The 15082-nt window shown below is 45.8% G+C and overlaps 1 pseudogene; it reads right to left on the bottom strand.

Annotated features, from left to right (window-relative positions):
- Positions 1-14650, bottom strand: part of LOC148048558 (uncharacterized) — a 36342-nt pseudogene extending 21692 nt beyond the window's left edge.
- Between the last annotated feature and the right edge of the window lie 432 nt (positions 14651-15082).

The raw sequence follows: 15082 nt of genomic DNA, 5'->3' as shown, positions 1-15082 counted from the left end.
TCAGACAAATGGCTATCCAACATCTTAAAAATCTCCAGTGTTTTAGAATAGAGTAGAATAGAATAGAATAGAATAGAATAGAATAGAATAGAATAACAGAGCTGGAAGGGACATTGGAGGTCTTCTAGTCCAACCCCCTGCTCAGGCAGGAAACCCTACACCACTTCAGACAAATGGCTATCCAACATCTTAAAAATCTCCAGTGTTTTAGAATAGAGTAGAATAGAATAGAATAGAATAGAATAGAATAGAATAGAATAGAATAACAGAGCTGGAAGGGACATTGGAGGTCTTCTAGTCCAACCCCCTGCTCAGGCAGGAAACCCTATACCACTTCAGACAAATGGCTATCCAACATCTTCTTAAAAATCTCCAGTGTTTTAGAATAGAGTAGAATAGAATAGAATAGAATAACAGAGCTGGAAGGGACATTGGAGGTCTTCTAGTCCATCCCTCTGCTCAGGCAGGAAACCCTACACCACTTCAGACAAATGGTTATCCAACATCTTCTTTAAAACTTCCAGTGTTGGAGCATTCACAACCTCTGGAGGCAAGTTGTTCCACCGATTAATTGTTCTAATTGTCAGGAAATTTCTTCTTAGTTCTAAGTTGCTTCTCTCCTTGATTAGTTTCCACCCATTCTTGCCATGCCTTCGGGTGCTTTGGAGAATAGTTTGACTCCCTCTTCTTTGTGGCAGCCCCTGAGATAATGGAACACTGCTATCATGTCTCCCCTGATCCTTCTCTTTACTCCCCTTAGGTGTGAATTAATTATGGTAGTTGTTCCTGACTCTAGGGGACGGTGCTCATCTCCATTTCAAAGCCGAAGAGCCAGCGCTGTCCGTAGACATCTCCGTAGTCATGTGGCCAGCATGACTAAATGCCAAAGGTGAATGGAACGCTGTTCCCTTCCCAACAAAGGTGGTTCCTATTTTTCTACTTGCATTTTACCTGCTTTCGAACTGCTAGGTTGGCAGAAGCTGGGACAGGTAACAGGCGCTCACTCTGCTATGCAGCACTAGGGATTTGAACTGCTGAACTGCCAACCTTTCAATCGGCAAGCTCAATGTCTTAGCCCCTGAGCCACCGCATCCCTCCTAGGATTTGGGGGGGGGGGGTCTTGCTTTACCCCGAGGGGATTCCTGCCTCCCTAATGGAGCCAGTGAGGTGCTAAAAATGGAGGCAGGCCAGATCAAAGGACTCTCAGCTTCCAACTATCCTTTCCCAGACTTACTTATTTTCACCTAATGGGTCAACTATGATGTGAAACCTGCCATCCTGGGCCCAACGTTTGGGAAGCCAGGCTCTGCCTGTCACAAGCCAGGCTCTGCCTGTCACAAGCCAGGACAAAGTGTGAGTGATGGAGGAGTAACACCTCCTTAAAAAACCTTGGTCCAGCTGGGAGCACCTCGTAAGGGCCCGTTCCCAGAGTTACGGTAGAAGATGGGTTTGTCTCAAGGGCATATAAAGCAAAGGGACCTTCAAGAAAGTGGCTGCAAAAGGCCTCCATTCTCCACAGCAGAGGTCACCAACTGGTGGTCCATAGACCACTGGTGGTCTGCGAGAAAAGTTTGGGGGTCCCCAGAAAAATTATCTGCATTTTTTTATATTGCACTAAATCAAGGGGTCCTCAAACTACGACCCCCTGGGATGGATACGTGCAATGAATGCTTGTGTGGCTGCAGAGAATCTCCCCCTTCGGGATCTTTTTGTGGGGGGCAGAAATTCCAACTTGGGGTCTGCTTCAACCTCCTGGTGAGGGGCTTTGGAGGGAAGCTCTGCTGGTGGTGAAGAGCCGGAGGGCCTCGTTCCAGTGGGATGGCATCACAGTCTGGAACTGGCTGACCATCTCAGCCTGCTGAACCTCCAGGTGCCGGCACCTGGCCTTGCACTCCTGCAGGTCTTCCCTCTGCTTGGAAAGCCTATGCTCCTAGTCCTCAGTGAGGTGCTTCTGCTGAGCCTCCTTCTCGGTCAGATCCAATTTGAACTGAGCTGTTTTGCCAACTCTTTCTCCTGGTGGCTGCTTAGCTCCAGCAACTGCTTCCTGTTGGGGCCCTAAGGAGCCCAGGCAGGCAGGAGAGGAGGGGCTGGGAGGAGAGGGGTGAGTAGAGGCTGGCAAGGCACCCCTTGATGTGAGTGACAGCGAGTTGGCCATGCCCACCCAGTCACATGACCACCTAGCCACGCCCACCCATCCGGTCATTAGGCAAATTCTATTTGTGGTCCACGGGATTTAAAATTATGAATTTAGTGGTCCCTGAGGTCCGAAAGGTTGGGAACCCCTTCCCCAAAAGAATGGCCTTTTATGAACTCCAGGAGCAAGTATAAAATGCTCTCAATGGCAGATGGAGCGATGCATCGGTTGGACAACTTCGGTGGTATCAATGATAACTTCTAGTCAAATTTTGCGTGGATCATGAAAGGCATTTGGCATCAACCTCTGAAGATGCCCTGGATGGAGCCAGATGGAGATGGACCTGCCGACAAAGGGGAATACCACTAGGAACAAGAAGTGGTCACTCATGATGTTATCTAGCTGAGTAATGAAATGTGTGCAAGAAAATTATAAGCTCAGAGAGCACCAAGGACCCCCACAGTCCTCCTCCTCCCCCTCCTCCTCTCCACAAATCCCACTCCCCTCTAGCATCAATGAAATTACTACTTGGATATGGAAATGTCTGGAAGAAAACCACTAAGCACAGGGAGCACCGAGGTCCCCACCATCTGTTCATGGCATTGCTTTAGCCATTTCCCATGGCTGGAGCCCACCCGAGGGATTTTTGCAAATCCCTGTGGGCAGAAAGGTGTTGATTTAGCTACAACTGCTATTCTCCCCCGTCTGCCTTGACTTCTTACGGCTAATCTTGTTGCCTTGAGCGACAACAATCAAACATAATTCTCCTTCGTTCAATGCCTATAAATCGAAGCCCTTCCCCACATGGGGACATCCACTCTCATGCTGCTTGCCCGCTGAGGGTTGCAATGCCACTTACTTAACCAGGAAGGCTAAGCACACGGGTGTATAAACAAATTTGTGCAAGCTGGAAGGTAAAATTGACTTGACTGATGAAGGCAGCAGTGATGATGGTGGGGAGAGAGAGAGAGAGACAGAGACAGAGAGAGAAAAACAGAGAGAGACACACAGAGAGAGACAAAGAGACAGACACACACAGAGAGACACAGAGACAGAGAAAGAAAAACAGACACACAGAGAGAGACAGGGAGACAAAGAGAGAGACAGACACACAGAGAGAAACAAAGAGAGAGAAAGAGAGAGAGACAAAGAGACAAAGAGAGAGAGAGAAAAGCGGAGAGACAGAGAGAGACAGAGACACAGAGACAGAGAGACAAAGAGAGAGACAGACACACAGAGAGAAACAAAGAGACAGAGACAGAGAGAGAGACAGAGAGGGAGACAAAGAGACAGAAAGAAAAAAGAGAGCTAGAGAAACAAAGAGATCCAGAGAGACAAAGAGACAGAGAGAGACAGATAGACAGAGAGAGACAGAGAGAAACAGAGAGAGAGAGAGAGAAACAGACAGACAGACAGATAGAGAGAGAAACAGAGAGAGAGACAGAGAGAGAGACAAAAAGAGAGAGAGAAAAGCAGAGAGACAGAGATAGACAGAGACAGATAGAGAGACAAAGAGAGAGACAGACACACAGAGAAACAAAGAGACAGAGACAGAGAGAGAGAGAGAAACAGAGAGAGAGACAGAGAGGGAGACACAGAGAGAGAAAGAAAAAAGAGAGATAGAGAAACAAAGAGAGCCAGAGAGACAAAGAGACAGAGAGAGACAGATAGACAGAGAGAGACAGAGAGAAACAGAGAGAGAGAGAGAGAGAAACAGACAGAGAGAAACAGAGAGAGAGAAAAACAGAGAGAGAGATAGAGAGAGAGACAGAGAGAGAGAAAAGCAGAGAGACAGAGAGAGACAGAGACAGACAGAGAGATAAAGAGAGAGACAGACACACACAGAGAAACAAAGAGACACAGAGAGAGAAACAGAGAGAGAGACAGAGAGGGAGACAAAGGACAGAAAAAAGAGAGATAGAGAAACAAAGAGAGCCAGAGAGACAAAGAAACAGAGAGAGACAGAGAGAAACAGAGAGAGAGAGAAGCAGACACACAGACAGACAGACAGACAGATAGAGAGAGAAACAGAGAGAGAGACAGAGATAGAGAGAAAAAACAGATACAGAGAGGCAGTGAGAGAGAGAGAAACAGAGAGAAAGAGACAAAGAGAGAGACAGGGAGGCACACACACACACACACACACACACACACAGAGATGCCGAAGTCTCACTTGTCACTTCTGAGCAAACATCATTTAAAAAAAATAAAATAATAACTGCTCTCAGTCTAAGGAGGGTATCTAGAGACTTGAGCAATTAGCCATAAAACAGAGTGGGTTATAAAATGCCATTTGTTCACACATATGCATTTGCATTTGAACACCTGTCTTTTGGGGATCTAAAGGGTGAGTTGTACACGGTGGGGTGGAATGAAAATATTGTGATAATCATCTTCTGACAGGCCAATCGCGGGGCCCCGTTTGAATCGTCCGGAGGGGCACCAAACGGACCTGGCATTCTTCATTCACAGCTCAACTTTTATCCTTATTTTATTTTTAAACCATAAAGTTGCGCAATGGGTGGCACTGGGGTTTTCCCCGTTGCAGAAAAAAATGAACACCATCTTCAGGTGATCCTTATAGTGTGGGCGGTTCTGTCGATTTTGTTTTCCCCAAATTTCTTGTTTTCCTGATGATGAGATGCAACCAGCCCCGTTTCCCATGAATGTTGCTGATTTTTTTTAACAGGATAACAAGAGTTGTGAGGGACCTTGGAGGTCTTCTAGTCCAACCCCCTGCTCGGGCAGTTAACCCTATACCTGTCAGTGTTCCAAATATCATGCAGAATTAAATTAGAATCCAAAGCAGAACTATCCTTAAGGTTCCAATTTAATAAGACAGACATGTTGGCATCATGCTATGGATCCCAATACTGGAAATGACATCAGAATTCCACCCAGTTAAAAGTTCATGATCTTGTCCCCACACCCACAATCCATCACATGGTCCAATCTTCTTCTTCCACGCTGGCATCCACACCCAGCTGCTTCCGGTCAGGTGTACTGGTGCAGAGACAAAAGATGACCTTGAGCTTCTAGTAAAGAATGAAAACAATACATTCCACAATCCTACTCCTGTCTATTCCCCCCTCCCATCAACTATACTAATGAAAGAGCATATTGAAATGAGAGAAAGTGTGGCAGGCCAAAATTCTAAAAGGAATATAATTGCAGGCCTGGCAATACCATTCCAGACAAATACTTGTCCAATTTCTTCTTAAAAACTTTTTTAAAAAAGGTAGTGACTATGTAGTAATAACCTCAGGTCCTCCATTAAATGGCCAATCCAGAAGTTGTGGATGCTCCATCCCTGGAAGTTTTGAAGAAGAGATTGGACAAGCATTTGTCCTAATGGTGTAGAGTCTCCTCCTTGAGCAGCAGGTTGGACTAGATGTCCTCCAAGGCCCCTTCCAGCTCTGTTATTCATTAAACCTCTGGTTGACAGGGCAACCAACAATAAAAAGCATTGCAGGAGGTAAGCTATTTAAAACACATGTTCTTACAGTACATCCTGCAATGATACTTTCAGAATTAGAATAACAGACTTGGAAAGGACCTTGGAGGTCTTCTAGTCCAACCCACTGCTTAGGCAGGATACCCTACACCACTTCAGACAAATGGTTGTCCAACCTCTTCTTAAAAACTTCCAGTGTTGCAGCATTCACTACATCTGGAGGCAAGTTGTTCCATTGGTTAATTGTTCTAACTGCCAGGAAATTTCAACTTAGTTCTAGGTTGCTTCTCTCCTTGATTAGTTTCCATCTGTTGCTTCTTGTTTTGCCTTCAGGTGCCTTGGAGAATAGCTTGACTCCCTCTTCTTTGTGGCAACCCCTAAGATATTGGAAGGCTGCTATCATGTCTCCGCTGGTCCTTCTTTTCATTAAACTAGACATACCCAGTTCCTGCAACCGTTCTTCATATGTTTTAGTCTCCAGTCCCCTAATCCTCTTTGTTGCCCTTCTCTGCACTCTTTCTAGAGTCTCCACATCTTTTTTATATCCTGGTGACCAAAATTGGATGCAATATTCCAAGCTTGCTCTTACCAAGGCATTATAAAGTGGTATTTTGCAGAGCCTTTCAGGGAAAATGTATGCTTTTCCCCCTATGTATTTTTCTACACAGGGACATTTCAAGCTTTTATAAGCTCACGTGCCTCTATATATACTTTTCTCTAAAATATGCATTTCTGTACATATTTTTTTTCCTTTTAATGCATTCTATTTTAAGGAGAGCTTTAAAAAAACCAGTCATTGTAGTGCAAAATTCTGAGAAGTGTAGATTCCCACAAACCCATCTCCTCCTGGATCCCTAATATATTTGACAGGTCCAGCAATGATAAATTCATATCTAATCCCTGATGGATTGAGTTCCTTATTCATCCCTACGGAGAAGATATTGGCTTGAATCAAGCTCTTTTTCATAGCATTTTATTGCTGCATGGGAATGTATATTTAAATCCTTGAAATGTGGACATAGGAGATATTCAGAAGAAGAGAACTGTTCGAGATGAAGGACAGATGGAGGTGACATTCTGGAAACAGAAGGATGCTAGCTTTTGAGACAAGAGAATATTTGTAGCTCAGGGTGAAACTGTGGGGCCCTTGGTGGTCGCTGAGCTTGGTGGTTTTCTTGCAGATGTTTCATGATCCAATTAGGTAGCATCATCAGTGTTATAAGGGAGTAGGGTTTCCAGAGAAGAAGCGGTGGATGAGGACTGTGAAGACCTTGGTGGTCACTGAGCTTGGTGGTTTTCTTGCAGATGTTTCATGATCCAATTAGGTAACATCATCAGTGTTATCAGAGTGGGGTTTCCAGAGAAGAGGAGGTGGACGAGGACTGTGGGGCCCTTGGTGGTCGCTGAGCTTGGTGGTTTTTTTGCAGATGTTTCATGACCCAATTAGGTAACATCATCAGTGTTATCAGAGTGGGGTTTCCAGAGAAGAGGAGGTGGACGAGGACTGTGGAGTTCTTGGTGGTCGCTGAGCTTGGTGGTTTTCTTGCAGATGTTTTATGAGTATCATGAGTGCTAGAAGGGAGAAGGGTTTGTGGGGAGGAGGAAGAGGAGGAGGAAAGATAGAGGAGAACCAGAAGGGGAAAGAATGTTGGAAGGTGGAAGAGGAGAAGAAGGAGGATAGATAGAGGAGAACTATGTCAGAGTCTGTTGCAGCAATCACATTCAGAAAGCACACACAGGTAACTGGTTCAGCAGGATTCATTAACTTTTCTTTATATAAAATATAACAGTTGAAGTAAATATACTATACCAGAAGCAGGTTTTCCAATGTGGTAATAAACAGAAGCAAACCACAACCAGAGGAAAGAACAGTTTCAGTTTCAGTTTAGAGCAGCAGACTAGTATAGAGCCCAGCACAGACTCCGAGCTTTAGTACAGAACAGTTGAACTAAGCCCCGCCCAGGCTCCTTGCTGTCTCCTTGTTGCTCACACAGCAAATACTGTTTCAGTTTCCAAACAGCCCTCATTGGCTGACTTAGTTGCTATGCCTATTCATTGGCTGATTTGTTACCATGCCTTTGCCAAGTCATGAACTTCCATACACTGCCAAACTAGAAGGAGAAGGAGCGATGGAAAGGAGAAGGAGGAAGAGGAGGAAAGACAGAGGAGGACTAGAAGGAAAAGGAGAGATGGAAGGGAGGAGGAGGAGAAGGATAGTGGAAGGGAGGAGGGCAGAGGTGGGTTCCTACCAGTTCGCACCAGTTCGGTAGAACCGGTTTGTCAAATCTACCGAACTGGTTAGAAGAGGTTCCACCAGTGGACCCGGAAAGCAGGCCACACCTGCAGAAGAGGTTCCAAAAAATTTTGAAACCCACCACTGCCACACACACACAGAGAGACAGACAGACTGACACAGAGAGAGAGAGAGAAAGAGAAAGAAAGGAAGAAATAAAGAAATAAATAAAGAAAAAAAAGAAAAAAGAAAGAAAAAGAGTGAGAGAGAGATGAAAGAAAAAAAGGAAAAAGGGACAGAGAGACAAAAGGGAGGAGAGAGAGAGAGAGAGAGAGAGAGAGAGAGAGAGAGAGAGAGAGAACGCATGGCCGGCAAGCCACTCCCACCAGGTCACATGGCCGGCAAGCCACTCCCACAAAGGAGGCCACACCCACAGAGTAGGTTCCAAAAAATTTTTAAACCCACCACTGGAGGAGGGGGAAGAGGAGGAGATAGATAATGAGCAAGAAAGGAGGAGGAGGGGAAGGAAGGAGGAGGAGGAAGAAGAAGAAGAGGAGGTGGAGGAGGAGGAGGAGGAGGATAAGGAGAAGGAGAAGGAGAAAATCTTTTTCTCACGCAGCATTAGAAACCATCTCCTTCTGACTGTCCATTTCCAGAACCTCATGACCTCAAGAGTCTCTTAGGGAGACAGCATTTGCTCCAGCTCAGAAAGACTTCCTTTTTAATCCAGGGGGTCCCCTGATAAAAGGATCAACCAAAATACCTGCAAGGAACATTTGCTTAAATGGGTTCTTATCAGAGCCTGCGGACCAGAGGGCGATCGGTATTAGTTCAAGGTGAGCCAGCTAAACGACATCATAAAGTTCAAAGAAATTACCCAGCTTTTCCAAGATTGTATCCCACCTGCTTTCACTGGGGTGATTTTGTTCCCCATCCTGCCCTCCCTTCCCCTCTGCTCCCCATTTCCATTGGCTTTTTTTAAAAGGGGGAGGAAGTGTCTGCAGGCTGCAGTCCAAGGGGAAAAAAAAAAGACAGACAGACATAAAGAAAGAAAAGAGAGCAAACACACACACAATGCATTCTGGATTAAGGACTTCCTTCCGCACCCTTCTTCAATGCAAGCATTAAATTGGGTAAAGGAGACACACAAAGGCTTCAGTAACAACAGCTCTTTATTGCAAGTCAAGTAAACATCCGGCTGAGGAATGGTTGGGCAGCATCCCCTTTTATTTTTTTATTTTTTTTTTAAAAAAAGGCTTTTACAAATATTTACCTCCCCTCCCCCACCCTCCCCACCCAAGCCCAAGCCTCCCCAACCTTCTACCCCCCCCCCCCCGACTTCCCAGAACAAATACAGGGCATAAATCTTTAACAAAGATGTTCTAAAATAAACTTAAAGAAAGTTAGTATCATCTTTCATTTGAGCTTTAACTCCTCTTTTGTTAGGCTAACTCTAAACAGATTATATCATAACTCGCTTTTTCAGTCAAAAACTATCTGGAATTTCTTAGTCCCGTGTTTATTTTGAATATAGTCAATCCATCTTCTCCACTCCAGTTTGTATTTCTCATCTGAGTGGTCCTTGAGATATGCTGATATTTTAGCCATCTCTGCAAAGTTTGTAACTTTTAATGTCCATTCTTGAATAGTAGGCAAATCTTCCTTCTTCCAGTATTGCGCCACCAACAGTCTTGCTGCCGTTATTAAGTACAAAATTGTTAGTCTCTATAACAGTACAATCAGTGGTTATACCTAACAGGAATAACTGAGGGGTAAACTTTATCCTCTTTTAAAGAACATTTTGCATAATCCACCATATTTTTATCCAAAACGCTTTAACCTTTTTACAAGCCCACCAAATATGGTAATATGTAGCATCAACACAATCACATCTCCAGCATTTAGGTTGTAAATTGGATACATAAGGGATCTGTCAGACCTCTTGACCAATGGGATTCAACCTCTGTTCCCGTCGGAACAGAGGACCTTGGTGGAAACCTCTGTCAGTGGGGGGGGGATATCTAACAGCAAGCCATCTTCACCTTTAGCCCCCAGTGCCGTTCCTGCCTCCCAATTTCGAACAGCGAAGTTAGAAAATGTCCTTCTCCCCCAAGAGAAATCCGGTGAATTGATCACATCGCTAAAGGGTCGTGTTTTAAACATTTTTGACAAGGATTGTCATCAGGGGTCTATTGCTTTTAAAGTTAGCGCTGGTCTTTTCGTCCTGCAAAACAGCTTGTTTGTTTTGGTGCAATGTTTTGTTTTATTGTTACTTATTTAGTTGATTTGTCAATTGTTTGCAAGATAATAGGTATAAGAATAAACATGAGTATGAGTGAAATGGGGATGAATAAACGGGGACAGTAGGACAGAGACAGAACGCAGTCCCCTTTACAGATCTCTTAGGAATGTGGTGAGGTCCACGCTAGACAGTTTGAGGTTGAAGCTGTGGGGGGTTTGAGGACGTAACAACGGAGTCAGGTAGAGCATTCCAGGTGTTGATCACTCTGTGGCTGAAGTCGTATTTTCCACAATCGAGTTTGGAGCAGTTTACCTTGAGTTTGTATCGATTGTTTGCAAGTGTGTTATTGCGGTTGAAGTTGAAGTAGTCGTTGACAGGTAAAACATTGTAGCAGATAATTTTGTGCACTATGCATAGGTCAGGAGTGGGTTCCTCAACTGGTTGGTACTAGTTCGATGCACGCTCGTGCACGGGATGGCCATGCGTTGCTTACACATGCATAGTTGACTAAAAATTGTTCTGCGCTTGCATAGAAGCATGCCAGCAACGGGAACAGGTTCAGGTGAGTGGCCGGTTTGCATCGCTGCCGGTTCTGCGACCTTCCCCTGGAGTGGGGGGGGGGGAATGGGGATTTTGCAGTATCCTTTCCCTGGAGTGGGGAGGGAAAAGGGATTTTGCAGTATCCTTCCCCTGGAGTGAGGAGCGAATGGAGATTTTGCAGAATCTTTCCCCTGGAGTGTGGAGGGAATGGAGTTTTTACAGTATCCTTCCCCTGGAGTGGGGAGGGAATGGAGATTTTACAGTATCCTTCCCCTGGAGTGGGAAGGGAATGGAGATTTTACAGTATCCTTTCCTTGGAGTGTGGAGGGAACGGTGATTTTACAGTATCCTTCCCCTGGAGTGGGGAGGGAATGGAGATTCTACAGTATCCTTTCCCTGGAGTGTGGAGGGAATGGAGTTTTTACAGTGTCCTTCCCCTGGAGTGGGGAGGGCATGGAGATTTTACAGTATCCTTTCCCTGGAGTGGGGAGGGAATGGAGATTTTACAGTATCCTTCCCCTGGAGTGGGGAGGGAATGGAGATATTACAGTATCCTTTCCCTGGAGTGTGGAGGGAATGGAGTTTTTACAGTGTCCTTCCCCTGGAGTGGGGAGGGCATGGAGATTTTACAGTATCCTTTCCCTGGAGTGGGGAGGGAATGGAGATTTTACAGTATCCTTTCCCTGGAGTGGGGAGGGAATGGAGATTTTACAGTATCCTTCCCCTGGAGTGGGGAGGGAATGGACATTTTGCAGTATCCTTCCCCTGCCTTGTCCACCAAGTCATGCCCACCAAGGCACACCACGCGCACAGAACCAGTAGTCAAAAATTTTGAATCCCACCACTGCCACAGACGTTATCTCCTTCAGGTTAAGGTTAGCAGGAAAAGAAGGAAAGGGAGGGAGGAGCAGAAGGCAGAAACCTCATCCTTCAAAATATAAAGGCCCCACTAACTGGATTAGTGTAAATGACTCATGGCTCCTTCTTCCAAAAATCCCTTGAATAAAAGAAGTAAGTGGAGCTGACCTGAATTATATTGTGCTGCAAATGAGCACGGCTCGCATTCGGAGAGCTATTTTTTGCCTTTTTTTTTCTCATGCTTTTCTCTCTCTCTTCTTTTTTTCTCTAGCTTTTCAAAGGCAGCCAATTTCCAGCCGGGATGGTGGCGAGGTTTTCCAGGCCAAATCTCAAACTCGTTTTCTTTTTTTGTCCCCACGTGGGCAGATTCGAACGAGGGGTTGGCAGTCGCAACCCGCTCTTAAAAGGAGAAAGAAACTGGTTTTTTGGGGGGGTTTGGTTTTTTTTTTGCTTAAATATCGGTCGGCATCGAAGCAACCCCAGTGATTTTCCAATTTTTCTCCAGTTTATTTGTCTTGGATAAACCCCATCCTCCATCAAGAAGCTGGCACAGCAATATTCCTCTTAGCTCAGCATGGTGCCATGGGAAACCCTGAGCATTGGGAGAAAAAGAAAGCCACCAGCTCTCCAATTTTTCTTAGAAGTCAGACACCAATTGGGAGGAGGGCGGTGTGTATCTCTGTGTGTGAGTGTGTATGCGGGTTTGTTCCTGTGCATATCATTAGAAGCGTCCCATTTTTGCAAGATCAACTTCTGTTTAGGGCTCCTGCAGAAAGGTTGCCAGGCTTCCTCAATTTGTTTTAAATTGAAATAAATGACTTGTGGAACAGCAGGGGTTGGGGAGACTCTGTAAGGCTTTGCTTATCGCGAAATGCATATTTCGAAAGGCACGTCCCATCTCTCAGGCTAACTCATAATATTACTCTCCTAGGCAGGTGGACAAGGGGCGCGATGGCTCAGTGGCTAAGACGCTGAGCTTGTCAATCAGAAAGGTCAGCAGTTCGGCGGTTCGAATCCCTAACGCCGCGTAACAGGGTGAGCTCCTGTAACTTGTCCCAGCTTCTTCCAATGGAGCAGTTTGAAAGCACGTAAGAAATGCAAGTAGAAAAATAGGGACCACCTTTGGTAGGAAAGGAAAAATGTTCCATGCGCCTTCGGCATTTATTCATGCCGTCCACAAGACCATGGAGACGTCTTCGGACAGCGCTGGCTCTTCAGCTTTGAAATGGAGATAAGCATCACCCCCTAGAGTCGGGAACGACTAGCACATACGTGCGAGGGGAACCTTTACGTTTTACCTACCATTAATAATGGGGAAATATTGGATCCTAATTAAAAGTGCCAACAAAGGAGGGACAAGCAAAATTAATGGTGTTGGGCAACACCATGCAATAATGCCCCTTAAGTTTTAGCTTAAGACTAGAAGCAATGGGTGGAAACTAACCAAGGAGAGAAGCAACCTAGAACTAAGGATAAATTTGGTGACAGTGAGAACAATCAATCAATGGAACAGAAGTTGCCTTCCAGAAGTTGTGGAGGCTTCATCGCTGGTGGTTTTTAAGAAGAGATTGGACAGCCATTTGTCTGAAGTGGTATAGGGTTTCCTGCTTCAGCAGGGGGTTGGAGTAGAAGACCTGCAAGGCCCCTTCCAACTCTGTTGTTCTGTGAATTCTCTCCAGAAGTTGTGGATTCTCCATCACTGGAGGTTTTCAGAAGAGAATGGACAGTGATTTCTTTGAAATGGGATAGGGTGGGTGTCAGCCATCTGCAGCTCCGAAGCCACATGCGGCTCTTTCGTCCCCCTCCTGTGGCTCCCTGTCAGCTGAATCCACCACTGGCTGGCTCCGCCCCTCACCCTCTCATTCCAATCACTCCTCGCCTAGCCTGAGAGAGTTGAGAGAGAGAGAGAGATAAAGACAGAGGGAGAGGGAGAGAGAGAGAGAGAGAGAGAGAGAGAGAGAGAGAGAAAGAAAGAAAGAAAGAAAGAAAGAAAGAAAGAAAGAAAGGGACAGAAAGAGAGAGAGAGACACACACACATACACAGAGATACCTGCTTTCCACAGAAAATAAAACACTGGGAGTCACAAAACCTGGGTATGTGTGGCTGGAGATGGTCATTTGTGGTTGGGAGTGAGTGATGTTGAGTTGGCCACACCCACCCAGGTTTTGTGTCTCCCGGTGTTTTCTTTTCTGCAGGAAACGGGTCCAAATGGCTCCTTGGGTGTTTAAGGTTTGCAGGCCCCTGGGATAGGGTTTCCTGCTCGAGCATGGGGTTGGACTAGAAGACCTCTAAGTCCCCCCCAACTCTGTAATTCTGTTATTCTCACCCATCAGAACTGCATAGCCTCCTCCTCACTTGCCAGCCCCCTCCCTTCTCAATATCCCCACCCAGTGATCCTTTGCAATACAGATTCTCCAACATTTGAAGAATGTGACATTTCCGGGAAGGAACAATATGCCAGCTTTCCCCGACTTCTTCTCAAATGCCATTTTCTGGTTGAAGTTTGCTGGTTGTGTTGCCCTTTCTCTAAATTTGTCTCATCTGCTCTCATCTTCCAGGAAAAATTCAGCGGCACCTGCTTCCTTCTGCTTTCCTTCCAGCTTTTAATAAGCAAATCATATTCTCAGCGTCCTGGCTGACCTACGAGTGTGAAGTTTAACATGAGGCAAACGCTTTCCAAGTACAATCGGTTGGTTGACTTCCCATTTCCCCCCCCCCTCTTCTCTTCCCCACCCCACCATCAATTCATTAACTTCTTTCTTCGTGCGGGTGAAGGAAGCACAGTTGGGAAGGCAAGATGGTCTCATTATGAAATGAGAGGAGACTGAAATAACAGAACACCAGATAGCAATAGCAATAGCAGTTAGACTTATATACCGCTTCATAGGGCTTTCAGCCCTCTCTAAGCGGTTTACAGAGTCAGCATATCGCCCCCACAGTCTGGGTCCCCATTTCACCCACCTCGGAAGGATGGAAGGCTGAGTCAACCTTGAGCCGGTGAGATTAGAACCGCTGAACTGCAGCTAACAGTCAGCTGAAGTGGCCTGCAGTACTGCACCCTAACCACTGCGCCACCTCAGCTCAGTGGTAACAGAGTGAGAGACTCGGGACCTTGGAGATCTTCTAGTCCAGCCCTCTGCTGAAGCAGGAGATGCCCTAGACCAGGGATGTCAAACTCACTTCGTCATGGTGGCGTCAAATGACGTATCACAACTTTTTCCCCCTTCCCTAAACCAGGCGTGGGCATGGCTGGTCTGTGACGCATCCAGCCCAGGGGCCATGAGTTTAACAGCCCTGCCTTAAACCATCTGAGTCAAATTGGTTGTCTTATCTCTTCTTAAAAACCTCCAGGGATGAAGCGCCCACAACTTCTGAAGGCAAGTTGTTCCGCTGATGAATCGTTCTCACTCTTGGGAAATTCCTCCTTATTTCCAGATTGCTTCTCTCCTTGATTCGCTTCCATTCGTTGCTTCTTATCCTGCCTTCAGGCACAGCAGTAGCTTATGGAGATTCTCAGTCATCCATGGTGGCCCCAAAGGGGCTATTTTTCAAGAGGCAACTGGAGACTTTCTTCTTTTTCTTTGAAGACGTTTCGCTTCTCATTCAAGAAGCTTCTTCAG

This window comes from Thamnophis sirtalis, unplaced genomic scaffold (genome assembly GCF_051295495.1).
Source record: "Thamnophis sirtalis isolate CommonGarterSnake01/CBP01778 unplaced genomic scaffold, rThaSir2_p1.2 scaffold_2, whole genome shotgun sequence".
Lineage (NCBI taxonomy): Eukaryota > Metazoa > Chordata > Lepidosauria > Squamata > Natricidae > Thamnophis > Thamnophis sirtalis.
This window is presented reverse-complemented; position numbering and strand designations above follow the sequence as displayed.